The sequence below is a fragment of the Chaetodon auriga genome, chromosome 22 (genome assembly GCF_051107435.1).
Source record: "Chaetodon auriga isolate fChaAug3 chromosome 22, fChaAug3.hap1, whole genome shotgun sequence".
NCBI classification, from domain to species: Eukaryota; Metazoa; Chordata; class Actinopteri; order Chaetodontiformes; family Chaetodontidae; genus Chaetodon; species Chaetodon auriga.
The window spans coordinates 15,292,717-15,308,486 of record NC_135095.1 but is presented as its reverse complement, the minus strand read 5'-3'; the positions used below and the strand labels follow the sequence as shown (position 1 = coordinate 15,308,486).

The window sequence follows — 15,770 nt, the reverse complement described above, 5'->3', positions numbered from 1 at the left end:
GACTGCTCCCACTACTCTTGCCCTCAAAGGCTGGGGCTGCCCTCTCCTGTTAATCTGTGCCAGGGATTTGGCTGGGATGACATGGAACTGACCTGGCAGTCCTTTGGGGGTGTTCTACGCACAAACACACACTCGGAAAGAAGTAGAAAGATGAATATACAGTCAGTTAGACACAAGACACGCACACAAAGAGACACAAACTCTCATGCAAATGAGAGACACCGATATGCAGTTAGAGAGGCAAATGCACACACACACACACACACACACACACACACTCATCTACACACAATCTCAATCTCAGTGAAATGAAAGAGCTGCGGCTCCATTTGAGATATGGTTCTGGACAGCATCGCTATGATGAAGAGGGAGAGCTCTTGACTGTGTTGTTGGAGGAACAGCATCAAACAGTGGTGTGAGTGTGTGTGTGTGTATGTGTGTGTGTGTGCGTGCACGTGGATGCCATGTCTGCTGATAATGCCCACACACACTCACACAGACAGAAGTGAGGTTGTTGATATCAAGTGCTGGCACGTTGCTGTACATGACGTCCCTTTTGAGAGCAGGGGTTGTCTGGCATGACAGAGAGACACCTGATCTGATGGCGTTTGAAGCTTCAGAAGACAAACCGCAAATCTGTAAAGATGTTTGAACTGTGAGGCTGATGGAGTGAGTTCTGCCACCACCGGATCTTCAAGCGGAGTGTGCAAAATCAACAGCGACGCTAACTGAATCGCCACCTTTTTGCTCTGGAATCTGATTCTCTGGTGACCCAAAGTGTCGTCGTCAGCTCAGCCGTGATACAGAGTCCAAAGAGGCAACCGCTGTGCAGTGCCACTGTCGCGAATCACGATATCTGCGCTACGAAACTTCTAAAATGAACAGCAATAAGACAAGATACGCAGCGGCTTGCTGAACTGCATACTGATGTACATCTCAAAGGCTTGGCTTGAAAACAATGCGATAAACTATATTGTAATTGCAGTGCTGTAGAGTTTAGTTGGTTATACAACAAACACAAGCATTGGACAAACTGTTCTGACCTGATGACGGTGCTGGATGAAAGTCTTTAGGATTCATTCTCTGAGATGGTTATTTGCACCAAATAACAGCTGTTTCAGTCTGCGCTCAGAGCTCTGCAGCTAACATGGTTAAAAATCTTCCATCTGTTTACAATGCTTTACCACAATTGACTACTTACCTGAGGCATCTGAACCTTCCTTATGTAGTTAACCCCACCCGCCCGGTCCTCAGTCTCCTGAGTCTGAGCACTACATTGTTTCTGTGTTCAAGGTCTGCAGCGCGGTGTGAACATTCAGGAGGTGAGGAGTCACAGCTCTACTCTTTACTTCATGGTCAAGAGCTCTTTTGTGTCCATTGATGTAGGACAAGCTCTTGTAGCACCACTGAAGGTAGTAAAATGTCACATACGCAGACTGTAATAATGATCCAGGGATGCAACCATTACCATAAATCTTAGGACTTCAGTGCACAGAATTGCAGGTATCTCTTTACCTGTATGCATAATGACTGCTTTATTTCATATGCATGATGAATACATTTGGAATCATTTATGCTACCTGCGGTTCGGTGAAGTGATTTGGCTTCAGGGGAGGTATGCAATATGTAAATATGTCATTTCCGTGTGCATAAATTTAACTCAAATGCAATAGCGAGCGCTGACCCACAGTAAAGTCAAATCATATATCAAGACAGACCTAACACCTCAGATGGCATGGAAAAAATAAAAGTGGAATCCATGTGTACAGACTGTGGGTGTGATGCCTCCCTACAGTATTTGAGCAGAGGGGCAGTAATTTGGAGAAAATGACTCATTCATAAATCAGAGCTGCAGGATGAGTTTTTCTCTTCTGGGGTTTGACTCGGTGTGAGTAAACACTCAAAAGTTATCACTACAGAGTCAGAGAGTGTTAGTACTTACGGCGGGCGTTACGCAGTCCGTTGGGCTTTCTCGCACTTGGATGGCATATTCAGAGTGTTTGTGTTCAATGTAGCACCAGAGAGGCTTTTTCAGACAGAAGGGAGCGATGGGTGTGTCTGGCTCCAGCTTCATGGTGAACAGCCATGGCCACTGTTGAAAGAGAAAAAAGGGATGAGCGATGGGAAAACAGTGCTACCTTTCGCTGACACAACATTCACTGCATCTTATCATGTCCAGTGGCAACACTTTTACAGGTTAAAAGGGCTTAAAATGATTTCTAAAATATCTAATTACATTGTGGTTAAGGTCGGAGAGGAGCTATGTTTAGAGTACAAGTTTTTGTTTGATTGAATGAATGCATAAAACCATCCTTAAGTCTTTGTTTTCAGAGAAAAGAAATGGATTCTGATGCAAAAATACTCAAAAATCATAACTTTTTGATACATGTTAAGCACATGACAGGACATACATGGATTTACACTGTAGTTTAAATGATGCATGATGGGATCACCCAACACCAGTGTGTTTCCTTCGGGAATCTACACCACCTGTGATTCCGTTTAAAGGGTAGAACGGCGTCATGGAGCTGGACTGGGATTTAAGCTTCAGTCTTCACTATATAAATTATACAGTCCTTGTTCCCCATGGACCTGTAACCCCCAATATACATAATGTACACGTCCTGCATGACAATCAAAGAAAATGATGGTGCCTCTGACCGCCTCCAATGTAAATAACTGTGGCCTGAGTTCACTGAATGTACGCACCCTGCATGGAAGCCACAGCCCTCTGAGGCCATTATCCCAGAGTGCTGCAACACTCTCACTCATATTTCCAGATGAGCTGCTAACAGGAACACCTCATGTTTAAATGCAAATTCCAGGCCGAGCTCCTTGCAGGAACCACAGCGGTTTAGAAATGTCTTTACTTAAGCTTTTCACACTTATTAAAGACAACTCTTAGCAAGCCGTTGTTTATGTCTTTAGCATATGAAGAGCAAGAATGAAATAATGTCACACCTGCTTTTGAACTGCAGGCAGAGGAATAACTCGAGCTGAAGGAGTTGAGGGAAAGACAGGAGCAGCTGATACAGGGATAAACCCTGAGGCTGCAGTGTTTAGTACACTAAAGCTGCTGAAGAGATGCCGTGTCATGATAACAACTTGTGTTTATGGCATGTCACGGCATGGACACATTAGCCACCGCGGCCATGCCATTCGCTGTTATGACTAATCACACAAGCCAGCAGAGAAATCGCAGGGCTTACGCGTCTGAAACGAAACAGCTGCCTTGAAGAAGTGAAGGTTGTTTGGGCTGAATGCAAACACCAGCAGGGCTTTAGCGAGTGAAGGATTTGGGCAAAGCTGCAGGGTGAAACATGTTGGGGCTTCGTGATGCATCGCTGTTGTCTCACATTGTTAGACAATACATTGTCCAAATGATTTCCCTGTGGTGAAAATCTGCCTAATGATCTTTGTCTCTGGTGCTCTAATTCATTTATTATGCTAATAGGAAAAGCCGTTAGTCTGATCAGACACTGCATAAACACAAGTGTACTTCAATGTTCCGTAATCATGTTGAAAGAGGATTTGAAGGCTCCTAGCAATTCTGCTGCATTATGAGGTGATGAAAATTATTCATAAAATTGTCAGATGACGATAAGGGTTTAAAATATCTAATAGGCGGCCTTGGACGTGGATTGCAATCTCCTTCGCCGACAGGCAGTTAATTCCCCCATGAGTAAATCTGAGAATTCTGAATAAATGGGCAGTAATAGAGATCAGATACAGTATGCTGCGTGCTGATTGGCTGTACAGTGACATGACCTAAGAAGAGTTTCTCTGCCGCTCCAAGCAGCGGACTTGAGGGTGAAAACGTCCATCAAGGTCATAAAGAACAGTATGTTCTCCCCGTGCTCAGCCTGAGCCAGGCGGCGGTTTCTATCCACACTGTTTTTATCACCTAAATCTTCCCAGAGTTACCTCTGGGGAGGGGGGACTCCTATTAAATAAGGTGACCGACCTGCACAGAAGACTGCCGCCACTGAGGAGCGGTAAACAACTGGTAAAGAACACGCCTGTTGAACTGCTCGGATGCCATGTGGACTCATAAAAACCTGAAATGTGTCTCAGCCCCATCAAGACATAGGAATGATCTGTCACTTCCTGGTTAGCATGCTAGCTCTTAGCAGGTACTTCACTGTACAAATATCTCAGAGTTTACACCGTGTGGCTGGGATCTCCAAACTGAACTAATTTATCCCCATTATTGTGTGAACAATTGCATTTTGTTCTTTATCCCTCTGTTTTCACACCTATAATCAGGTACCTTCAAGATAAATATTAAATTTGATGCCTTAGAGCTGGCCGGGCTGCCAACTAAATCACATTTACATCTGATTACACTACTGAAAACACATTTGTGAGATATGTGTTAGTGCACACCAGGACGGTCTGCCTGATCTTGAGACTTATCTCCCAGATTTATGCAGCGTTCAGCCGAAATGGTGAAATAGTGGTTGTTGTTCCAGCTCTCATTGATAACGCTGCTTCTAAAAGTTCTTTTGATGGCAGCTGCTGACAGTCAGTTTCAGTTAATGTTCAGAAGACTGGCGACCTGTGGGGGACGGAGGCTGCAAGATGCATTTGGTAAAGGATCTTTAAATTGATTGTTCATTAGCATCAGTGAGTAATAACAAGCGAGAAATATGGACGTAGCATGTGTGAAATCAATGTGCTTCTGGATAGGTGGAGAGGAGTTTGGAGGAACAACCGCTGTAGGTAGCTCACTGCGATGGGCTGGCAGCAAACACACCACAAAACATAACAAAGTTTTTCTTCCTTAGTTTCTTCATATATTAATTTGTCCATTGTTTGCATCTTCATTGTGTTTATTGCTGCATTTTTTTGCACATTACACCACCAACTGCATCAGTGGAACACACCTGTAAATATATATATATGCAGATATATAAATATATACATTCTGAGGACAAACAAAACAAACAAACAAACTGAGGACCCTCACCAGGGTCCAACAATAAGGAGGGCCTGATGGCCTGGGGTCAGTAAAAAGTCAGGCAAGTACCAGGCAGGCTTGTTTGATTCATAGATGAAATGGAGGTCAATCCTCAAACAACATAGAGTTTAAAAGGAGCATTCAATGTGGAGGAGCTTGATCTTCGTGAGGTTTGATTAAAGTCCTCGATGGGTCTTGGATACACAGCTATTCTTGTGCCGTTTAAAGTAATCTCGAACCCAAAAGCAGGGCTCTGACACACAGCTTGCAACAGCACAAATGCAGATTTATTGACAACTGGTTGAGATCGAGGTTTGGTGAGCTGAGCCAGGAATATGGTGGAGCTGTGGAACAAGCAGTGTGAGCTGAGTAGTTGGCTGGGAGGCAAACGCTGGGCAAAGCAGGCAAGGAGAGCTCAGAGGGACGATGAACCTGAGGCACAGGAAAACACAGGATTAAACAGGGTTCAGGCAAAGGCCAGGAAAATACTGACAGAAGTCAAACTTGGCTGAAGCGTCAGTACCATGTTGACGTCTTTAACCCTTCGCCTGCTTGTCTTCCCTGTCTCACTTCTTCTGCCTTTCATTTCTTGCGTTTTTTTTTATGTCATTTAAAGAACGACCAATGAGTTGGAGTCCGTACATAACAAGATAAGCAAGCCCCATCACGAGTCCATTCACTTGAACAAGCGATGGCTATGACTCAGTCCTTCCGCAGGCACAGGGAATGCATTTGAAGAGGAATGAAGAAACCGTCTTTTCAAGCCAAAAAAGGTAAAGTCAGAGTCTGGGATTTGGGGTTGTGCAAGTGGTGCTGGGAGTGAGCATGAGAGTGATGTTGGCCTCGTGCAGTTTATTATGTTTTCACCCTACCAACATAGCAGGAGAGGAGTAAGGTCGGCGGTGCTCGTCTCTGAGCTCTTCAGTCCAGGGATCTAGAGATCTCGTCTCGATTGGCTCGCCATCAATAAATGGATTTCTGAGTAAAGTGCAACTAAACTTATATTCTTTCCAGTTAAGTCAAACAGCTTTGCTTCAGCTGAGCTCTCCCACAATTGGCTATGTTCACTGTTCAACCCTGAATGCTAATTAAGGATTGAACAGTCCTGTTCACTTGAACTCACTAGCTTAGCCTGGTTCACTCAGAAGGTTTCAGTGAGCAGGGCCTTTCACACACACACACACACACACACACACACACACACACACACACACACACACACACGAATACGTGTTTGTTCAGCTGCCTGACAAAGGAACTAACCAGCCTACCTGCATCATCTCCTGGTAGTCCTCCTGCTTCAGTCGATCGTTGATGTCCAGCTTGAATTTTGGTCCTTGGACCAAACATCAATGCTCTTATTCCACCAGATGTATCGCTGGGGGGGTAGATGAGGTCCAGCTTCAGTCCAGCTTTCTTCTTGCTGGAGCCTCGGTTGAGGTACTGGCTGCAGGTATCGAGCAAGGTGTGGAACAGGTGCTCTGGAGAATGAGATGAGCTGAGACTGCCATCCTGACTGATCCCGAAGGAGAAGAGAGTGCGGAAAATGATGTCCGACAGCAACCATGTGGTAGTTGGAGAGCTCAACCAAAGAAGTTAGCTCTGCTGATCCGCTGCGAGTTGAACTTGGGCTGGTTGACGCCATTGCTTGCTCACTAGCCGGGCCAGTAGAAATTTATTTGGGCCAGTTTTTTCTTGACCCACTTGCCGACTGGGCCAGTAGCAAAACATGTTGTATTGCACTACTGTTGGTCAAAACCTCCACATAGTTCCTTTAAGTCTTTTTCAAAATAACCGTCAAGACGTGTAAAAAACCTCGAGGGGAAAAAAGCAATTTGAGTTTGACAATTTTGATTTGGTTGCAGATATATTACCCAGTTTAACTCTGTAGTTTGTACGTTTGCTGTGAATAATCTTTATTTCATGTATTAAGTTTGAAGTGATTTGTCACTGCACTGTAAACACACAGAGCTACATTTTTTCGAGCTTATTTTAAACTACTTTGATAGATGCGTTTTACAAGATTTTCTATCAGCTGATAATGAAAATCATTTTGTGCAGCCCTAATGCAAATGTATTTGCGTGATGTCACAGAGGACCATCAATAGTAGTCACCGAGCATATGGCACATTGATCCTGCAGACTTACAGAAGTAGTTTCAGCCATTTTAAGGTTCTGTGAATGGTCTCGCTTTTATTAAGACTGTGGTTCACGGGGGGTTTACCTCTGCATAGCAACAGAGTCAAATTCCATTTAGAGAAGTGTAGAGAGAAGAAAGATGTGGCATGGGGGTTATGGAAAATGAGACAAGGTGCTCACTGAGCTTGATTTGATATCCACAGAGATGAAACCATCCAAATCACATTTGAACTTATCGCAACTTCACCTCAGAATACCCCTGTTGTTTTACGTCTGATGACTTGTGCATCTGGCCGAGATCCCCCTAAGAGTGCCGCTTTAACCGTCTTATTACAAAAACATGTTCACACTGCTATGAACTGTCGGAAGCGCTTTGGAGAGACCTCATCGAAAGCAAAAGCAATAAAACAAGCCTTCCAGTGTTTCCATTTTTAAATACTCCAAAGGGAACGTCTGTAATGCAATTTCCTAGTACTTGGTGTCCCTGGACTGCAGCTGCCAGGGCCCTCCTTCAAGTGTGGGCTGCTGCTTTATTGCAACATCAGCATTATTATGGGGAGGAGGGAGGAGTTGCTTCTCCATGTCTGAACCTGGTCATAGATCTCAGTGGACATCTACACTGGCTCTTCATTATCTGCTCTCAGCCAGCATCCCAGCAGGGGGGCATGTGTCTGGATAAAAAGCCTTGATTATGTAACTGTCTGAAATGCTGGCTGTCAGCCTACTTACGAGCCAATTCATCAATCTTCCACTGACTCTGCATCTCCTCAGAATATCTGGGAAACAAGCTTCTAATGTTCATGATGGATCTATATGCAAGGTTGGCTGGTAAAACGTTTTCCATTTAACTGACTGCTCTGATCGATCAACAAATCCAAATAACAAGTCACTAAATATACGTGGACAACTGCCAGCATGTATTAAAAATGTGCGCTGACTAATCGCTCATTTGTCAGTGGGCGGATGTTTCTGCACCTGTAGCTGTTTAAGCTTAAGGTACACAGAAAGAGCCGAACCGACATCCATCGCTCCAGGTGCTGCCTAGATGAATGCAAAACCCAGGCCAAACAAAGAGAGTGATTAGTGGATCTGTTTAACCTCAGGGCAAAAGGATCCAGTTATTAAACCGGAGAGTTTACTTAGCTGTTTGCACGGCCGCCTGCCTTCCTCCAGCCCGCTCTCTCTCTGCAGTGCATCCCAGCACAGCACCACTCAGAGCTAACGGCATTAATTAGGGGAACCACCAAAGGATGTTTTTTGGCAGCGAGTGCACAAAGGATTTTATCATCACAATGTCGATCTTGATTCAGTGACAAGTCATCTGTGCCAGTCATGCTGTAATCTGTAGTGCATTTACTCAAGTACTGCACTTAAGCACAATTCTGAAGGATTTAACCTTGTGTTTTTTGTACTTTGTGCTTCTGCTCTACCGGGGCTGGAGCAATCATTCACCTGGACCAATATATCAGCCAGTGATGTCACATTCTGGGACATTATAGCACAGAATGGACAAACTCAGCTTTACTCAGAAACTCCACCTGTTGACTCAAAGTCAAGACAGATAAGATGCACTTTATCGCTTCGTGTACACAGCAGCATACTTTTAGTAAGGGGTGCAAATACATCTTCCACTGAATGCAATGTTCTCATGAATTCAATTGTACAGTTCATCTCTGCCGTGTTTATTAATTTCACCGAATGGCACAGCATGATCTCTGTCCAGATATCGTCAGGACATAATGATATTTTAATGAGTTTCAGGCTTCACTGCAGGTGGAGCTGCTGATCTTTTACACCAGGCTGCAAACCAGACGTTTACCCTGACAAGGGAACCACTGAAGAGCCTCTTTGATGTTGCTGCCAACAGCATCACGTTTTGTTTTTTTTTTCTCCAAATGTTGCTCCGTTTTTGAGTTGAACAAATGCGTGTTCATTCAGAAAAGGAAGCACAAATATAACATGAATTTGTTTGTTATACTTTAAAGTGCGCGATGAAATCAAAGTCTGCAGATGGAAAAATAATTGGAAATTAAAAATTGATGGAAAAAGTCGGAGATTTAAAATGTTCAAACTTCAGACACCTGTCTCTTTAACTTATTGCCAAGCATAAATGATGAGCTGTTTGACTTAGTCTTTTCCCCTTTGACAAAACCACCACTTCCATATTCATAGAAATGAATTCTATTAGCTCTTAAAATGAACGCATTTTTAAAGTGTGCTTTTACACTGATCTCCTCATTGAAAATCCATTTCTTTGCTGGGCTCAGAATTTAACGCAAGCATGAAAAAAAATCTGGGCTAAAAGTTCAGGGCTAGGCTTCAGAGACAGGATGAGACTGGAGTAAACAACCATCGGATCATATAAAGGTTAGCTTTGCACATTACGGTCAATGAGATGCTCCGAAGAATCCCTCACAAGGAGATTAGATGAAATTCCACCGAGCTTTGATTTAACAGTAATCTTGATGGCAATGGACTGGAGCTTTCATACAATGCCACCGGGGCTTTTAATCATGGCTGGGACTGCGCTGAAAGTTCAAGTCGAGAGGTGGGATTGACAGAATCACACGGCAGCTTTGTTAGAGACTTCACTGGCTTCCTCTCACAGGAATGTAAAAGATAGAGCTGAAGTAGCACAACACTCTCTGCCCGGATTGTAATTAAATTCACAATGGATGATGTTTTGGAGAAATGAATTATTTATTCCTTTTTCAAGAAGTCAAACAGCAGCGAATATTTCTGAAAAGAACAGCACAGAAATTCGGGTTAAGCAGACGTTAGTGGAAATTATTTGCTCTCTCTCTCAAACGTCTTTCTGCGTCATTTCTTTTGCAAATTTGACGTCCTTCTCGCACATGCTGGCTTTCACTCTGTGGGACATTGCATGGGCTTCAAGTCTGCTGAAAGGTACATTTACACTACTCTTGATCACTATAATCCTATTGGAGGATTAGGAGTAACATTTTTGAGGAAGCAGGAACTTGACAGGATTTCAGCAGCTTTTCAAATCAAGCTTATAAATCCCTTATCAGATGGCAGTGTATTGTGTCAGTGTTAGTACTGGAGATAATCTTGTATTTTCAAAATCTGCATGTACCATTAGGCTGGTGTAAATGATAATATCTGTTATTTCACTCATTCAAATGAAACGAAGCACGGGGAGCCATCACCGACCTCATGTTGTCTTGTTCACAGTTTACTGCTTCCTCCCATGGGGTAAAACACTTGGTGTTTACAAGTGTACAGTAACAACAGCTTCATGTACACCGAAAGTGCTGGGAATAAAGGGAAATCCACGTTTTGTCAAATTCAGGCTGCACAATGTGAGCCAAATAATGGCCTGACCTGACAGATAAAGGGCGCCGGGACTGAAAATTAGAGTTGACATTAATCTGCCCTGTCAAGGCAAACCGCAGTAACTACAGACGCAGTGAAAGAAGCTGAAGTATTTATTTCACAGGGATTAAATGCATCTCTGTGTCTGCCTATCCTCAATTCATTCTCTTAGTATTTACAGTTAAATCAATGAGAAAAATCTCCCATTTAATACATTTAAATATCAGGTTTGTCAGTGGTTTAACCACTCAACATCACATGAATTCCTCTTGAGTCAAAAGCTAATGGCATTATGAGGCTAATTAGCTTTAGCACGAGTTTAGCTGTTTCTTTTTCCCTCCATCTTGATTGGATTTAGCCACATTTACTCTTATCAGGTAATAAACTGAATTACCAGGATGTCAACTCATCAAAATGTTATATTTTTTCAAATACAATAACAGCTGGGAAAGTAAACTTAGCTTTAGCTAAGGCTAGCTATGGCTATTTCACAAGCTAGCTTTGACCTGATGTAGCCCTCCTGCTTTAGCTATGTTGTTCTGAAAACTCGTTCTCAAATATGATAAAGCAGATGTCAAAGAGTCATATTACAGCCTCAGCTCAGATTTTACAAAATCTGTGCTACTTCTTTTGCTTTTTATGGCAGAACTGCTAATGTTAATGAGCATGTGGTGTGTAAGGAAAATGAGACCAGCAAGTTATCCTTCCAACTTGTCGTCTGTCATGTCTCCCGGTCAGTCGAGAATTAATGACTATTATCACCTAATCTGAATTTAGTGATCACCTGAAAATCCAAACCATCTGATGTCACCTTTCCTTCCCCTCGAGAGTCTTAAATTTCTTTAATCGTGACGCTGAAGCAGGATGATGACCACACATGGCAACAGCACAGAGATGCTGCCTGAAATAAAAGAATAATTTCTCCTATTTCCTGACAATTTTACTTTATAATAACGAACAAAGCCCCGAGGCTGCACATATTCATTCAAACATGATAAAATGTTTGCACTTTAGAAAATATTGGTATATAACTTTTTCACAGGGTGCAAATCATCTCCCAAATCCCTCTGCAAATCATGTTGCAATCCTGTGGGAGGTACCATCTGCAGTCTGCTCTAGATTAATACCCAGGCGTTTTTCATTGGAATTGATTATTTAACTTTTTTTTTTTTTTTTTTTTTTAGTGTTATGTTTTATCTCGGCCCAGCAGAATGGCTCTGCGCTGTCATAGAGGGTTTTGCCAGAGAATTGAAATCCCTCAGTGCAGGTGTGGAAAGCAGAGCGGTGACGAGGCTCCTTCACTTCTGCACTCGGCTGATAACTTTAACATCTGACCACGTATTGTGTTCAGGCGGCTGGTCTGCTGAAAGCACGCCGCGTTGCTTGCCTCCAAACAGATCCACGTTTTTGTTCTCGCACGACTTCGAGTTCTTAAAAAAGGAGAGACCCTTGAAAAGCCACAAGGCGCGTGGGTCCAGTTGCCGCACGGACCAGATTAATGAGCATTTCTTATCAGCAATCTGCTTATTTCGTTGCTAAGTAGGTGGAAGCTTCAGACAAATTGAACCGCTCGTGTTAAGGGGACAGTGAAGTGAATTCCTAACAAGATGGATTCTGCATTTACCTCCACTATGGTCAAGTTTGAAGTTTCAAACAGTCAGCAGTTTATATTTCTCAGATTCGGGTTATAACAAACGCAGGGTTCTGGCACTCAAATGGCTTTATAATGAATTAGTCAAGCTTGGAAATGAAAACTTCGGCTGTCAGCTGGGTGGCAGTCAGTCCTGTTCTCATTGCTGCTGCGAGGAAAAAAAAGATGAAGTGCTTGCATGCTGATTTTGTAACTAGGTTATTGGTCACTCCCCCCCCCCCTCTTGCTCTCACTCTTTCTATTTCCTCCTCTTCCTCTTCTTCTTCATTCCTGCCACGTCTGTTAAGTGTTTGCTGGATGTCATGTTTATGGTGAGCTTTGACATTTCCAAAAGCAACTCTAAAATTAGATGAATAAACACATTTTCTTTATGGAAACATGACATTTTTGTTTTTCTCCACACGCCGACCTTGTTCTTGCTCTTAGCGGATGCATACGCAACCATTTCCGTGCAACCAACCAACCCCCCCAATCCCCGAACCCCCCTGCACCAATTCCTGTCTTCACACTGCAGCCATTTTCCGGAGCGATTTCAAGGGATAATAGCACTCACAAATCATCCGCTGGGCAGTGGAGCCCATGAAATTGATGTGCCTTCATTTCAAAACAATAGAGGTGCCTTATGAGGGGCCTCATGATGTCATAACTTTAGTAGCTGACAGGCTAGGCAGGTGTATTTTTGCCCCAGGATGGGCACCGGGCCAATGAAAATCCAGTTGGGACAGCTTAATCAATCGCCGCATGAGTGAGGTGGCAAGACTGTGGTGTAAGCAGCCACCAGACATGCTCAATCACATTCTCTGTCCTGAGCAAACTGACAGCCTTTACTTAGAAAACCAGGCCTCCTTATCTCCCTGGAGTTGAGTAATGCTTCACTGTCGATCTCTCTGCAGTCTCCGGTCCAAACAATCAAAGCCAAACAATTCAGAGACCATAAAGACAACATAAAATTATTTATAAACAGCATTTTGGTTTTACGACCCTCCCTCTCCACACAACAGAGGGTGATACCAGTAAGAGTTGAGTATTATTTGAGAAATTGAGTGATAAATTATTCACGTGGCCGAGCGAGAGGACACGATAAATCTCTGGAGTTTCTGAACTGTAAATGAGTGGGCCGGATCTCGGTTGAACTCGCCCTCCTGATTTGAACGCATTAATTAAATTAAAACAAATTAACTACATTTTTCACAGGGAGAACTTTATCCATCAGGTACGTTGCCTCTTTTAATTAATACCTCACGCATTCGGTGACATTTTTTCCAGAGGGTGCACGAGTTAAGCACACCTCCTGTACGAAAAGATTAAAAAGCCACTTACATGCTAAAAAGAATTATGGATGACGGGGCTTAATTGGAAATTGATTGACTTGGCCGCGTTACACCTGGTCTCATAACATTTCACATCCCTCATGCACAGAGAGTTTGATGCATTTTTCAATACGCCGTCTCCACAGCAGGAGTACGCTGGTGTCTCTCTGTGGACAAAGTTCTGTGGATGAAGCCATGTTGCCTCAACACATCCAAGCCATCACTTCAAAGAGAGCGGGTGGGGATGATCTTTGCATGACGGATGCAGCTTTCCTTGCTGTGAGTGCTGGGGAACGTGCTGCACCTCATATCTGAGTGTCACGAGCCATTGCCCTGCAACTGCTGCAAACAAAAACCTCACTGGTGTCATAAAAAGCTGAGAAAAATCAGCTCCTCCTTTTTCCAAGATGGATGCCCGGTGTCATTTTGCGGGGCCACTGAACGCAGCGCTGAGCGAGCTCGGCAATTTCTCACGTTTGATGGGCACGAATTTGGTAATACTGTGTCAAGGCAAATGCATTCCCATCCAAGTGTAGCATGAGCGCACGTATCAAAGGACACGGGCTCTTTTGTGAAACAGGCTCCAGGTGTTTAACCTAATTTTCATCAGCTGTTTTGCAGTTTTGTCACTGAATGAAAGATGCAAAGAATTACATTTCCACAGCAGCCTTCTCTGCTGAGATAATCACATGACGCTGGAGTGAAGCTCTTTTTAAGGCCTTTATTTGTCTGGCAGAAATATTTGAAGGTTTTAAACTTCAATATGCAGAAAACCCCCAAACCAGAAGTTAGTAAACGGCACACAGCACAGCCTTTTATCATCTTTGGCAGATAGCAAAGGATTGAGAGAGGCAAAAAGCTCCAGGCAGAAACCCCTATAGCTGAATATTGAAGCAACTGCAGAGGAGCCTTCAGATAAAGTGTTATTAATGGCTGCTAGATGCTGCCTCCGAAATACTCCAACTGTATGGTCAATTGAGAAATCCAGATGGTGTCAACTAATCTGGGATGCAATTCTCCAAGTTTCCAACATGAGATCATTTCCTCTTGCTCATTCTGACATTTTCACGGACGAAAAAACAAACAAGCAGCATATTTTGAGCATGAGTGTGCGAGAGCCCAGTCGGACTCACAAATTCATCTGCAATTTGTGAGGAGCGATCAGGAATGGCCACCGTTTACAATCTGCATGTTAGCAGTTCTCACAAATTGCTTTTGTGAAATGGCTCCTGGAGAGTTTTTTGGCTAATGGCTGTTTTCCCGCCTTCTAATGCAAATGTTCCCAAACTCCGGGCGATACAGGGCCTCAGAACATGACCCACTGAGCCCAAAGGAAACTAATCCTAGATCGTTATAGGCTGTCAGAGGCTATTTTCACATTCACAGTTTACATTTACAAGCACATTTTATGAGTACATTTGTCTGAATTGGCTCCAACTTGCTTGATCCACCTTGTCTTCAACCAAGCTCCACACTTGAATTTCCAGCTGGTGGATGACACCATAGTCCCATAGGTCCTCTCAGAAATCTACAGCACAGAATGTGATAACTTGCTAATCCTTTCTGACATGTGATCAAATGGAAACAGTACAGGTAATAGTAACAGGTGATAGTATCATGATTGGGTATGAAAGGGGCGTCCTGGCAAGCAAATGCAAATTAATGCCTTCTGTTTTTCAGATTGGAAATTACCTTTGGACATTCCCAAATCAGAAATTTACTGGAGACATGACAGTATTTTGATTTTTTTTTTTCACCACTGAATCGAGACAGACATTTGGGTTTGCCTCTGGAGAAACATTTCAAACAGACATTATATAGTTTGCAGCACTTTAATAGATTACACATCAAGCTATGGGAGCATGAGTGGGCACAGCAGACAGAGACCATCTTTGTGATGGAGCGGAGGCATGCATGGCTGCTCTACAGGCTCTGGACAGACAGAGACTGACAGGAGATACGTGGGGACGGCGGACTGAGGAAACTCCTCTCGTCTTGCCTATGTACGTCAGCCGGGGTCACTGGCACAGCAGTCCTCAGATGTAAATGCAGCTAAGCACAGTGGCAGACAGACAGATGCACACACCTCTCCATGAGCAGAGCACATCTCTGGCTGTCAGATCGGACCGAGGAGGTTAAGGGAGGTCAGTGTGGCAGAGCACGAGCAGCCAGACAGCTTGTCAATGCTGTTGACAACCAGATGGATGAACCAATACGTTGGGGAGCCACAGTTCTACTTTCCTGTTTATTAACACATTGTACTACTGCACTTGGACATGCCCCAAACCGCTTAAACTAGTTAGATATTTACCACGAGCACATGTTAACAGCTCATCTGAACATTCCCCGGTGGACAAATTTGAAATTCTATTTT

The 15,770-nt window shown here is 43.5% G+C and overlaps 1 protein-coding gene across 3 annotated transcripts in view; it reads right to left on the bottom strand.

Annotated features, from left to right (window-relative positions):
* chrm2a (cholinergic receptor, muscarinic 2a) overlaps positions 1-15,770 on the bottom strand; it is a 68,878-nt gene that overhangs the window by 39,115 nt on the left and 13,993 nt on the right. For all 3 annotated transcript variants that reach the window (XM_076721666.1, XM_076721667.1, XM_076721668.1), the window contains one exon: positions 1,943-2,092. The gene's annotated coding sequence lies outside the window, so the exon portion shown is untranslated. The remainder of the gene's footprint in view (positions 1-1,942; positions 2,093-15,770) is intronic.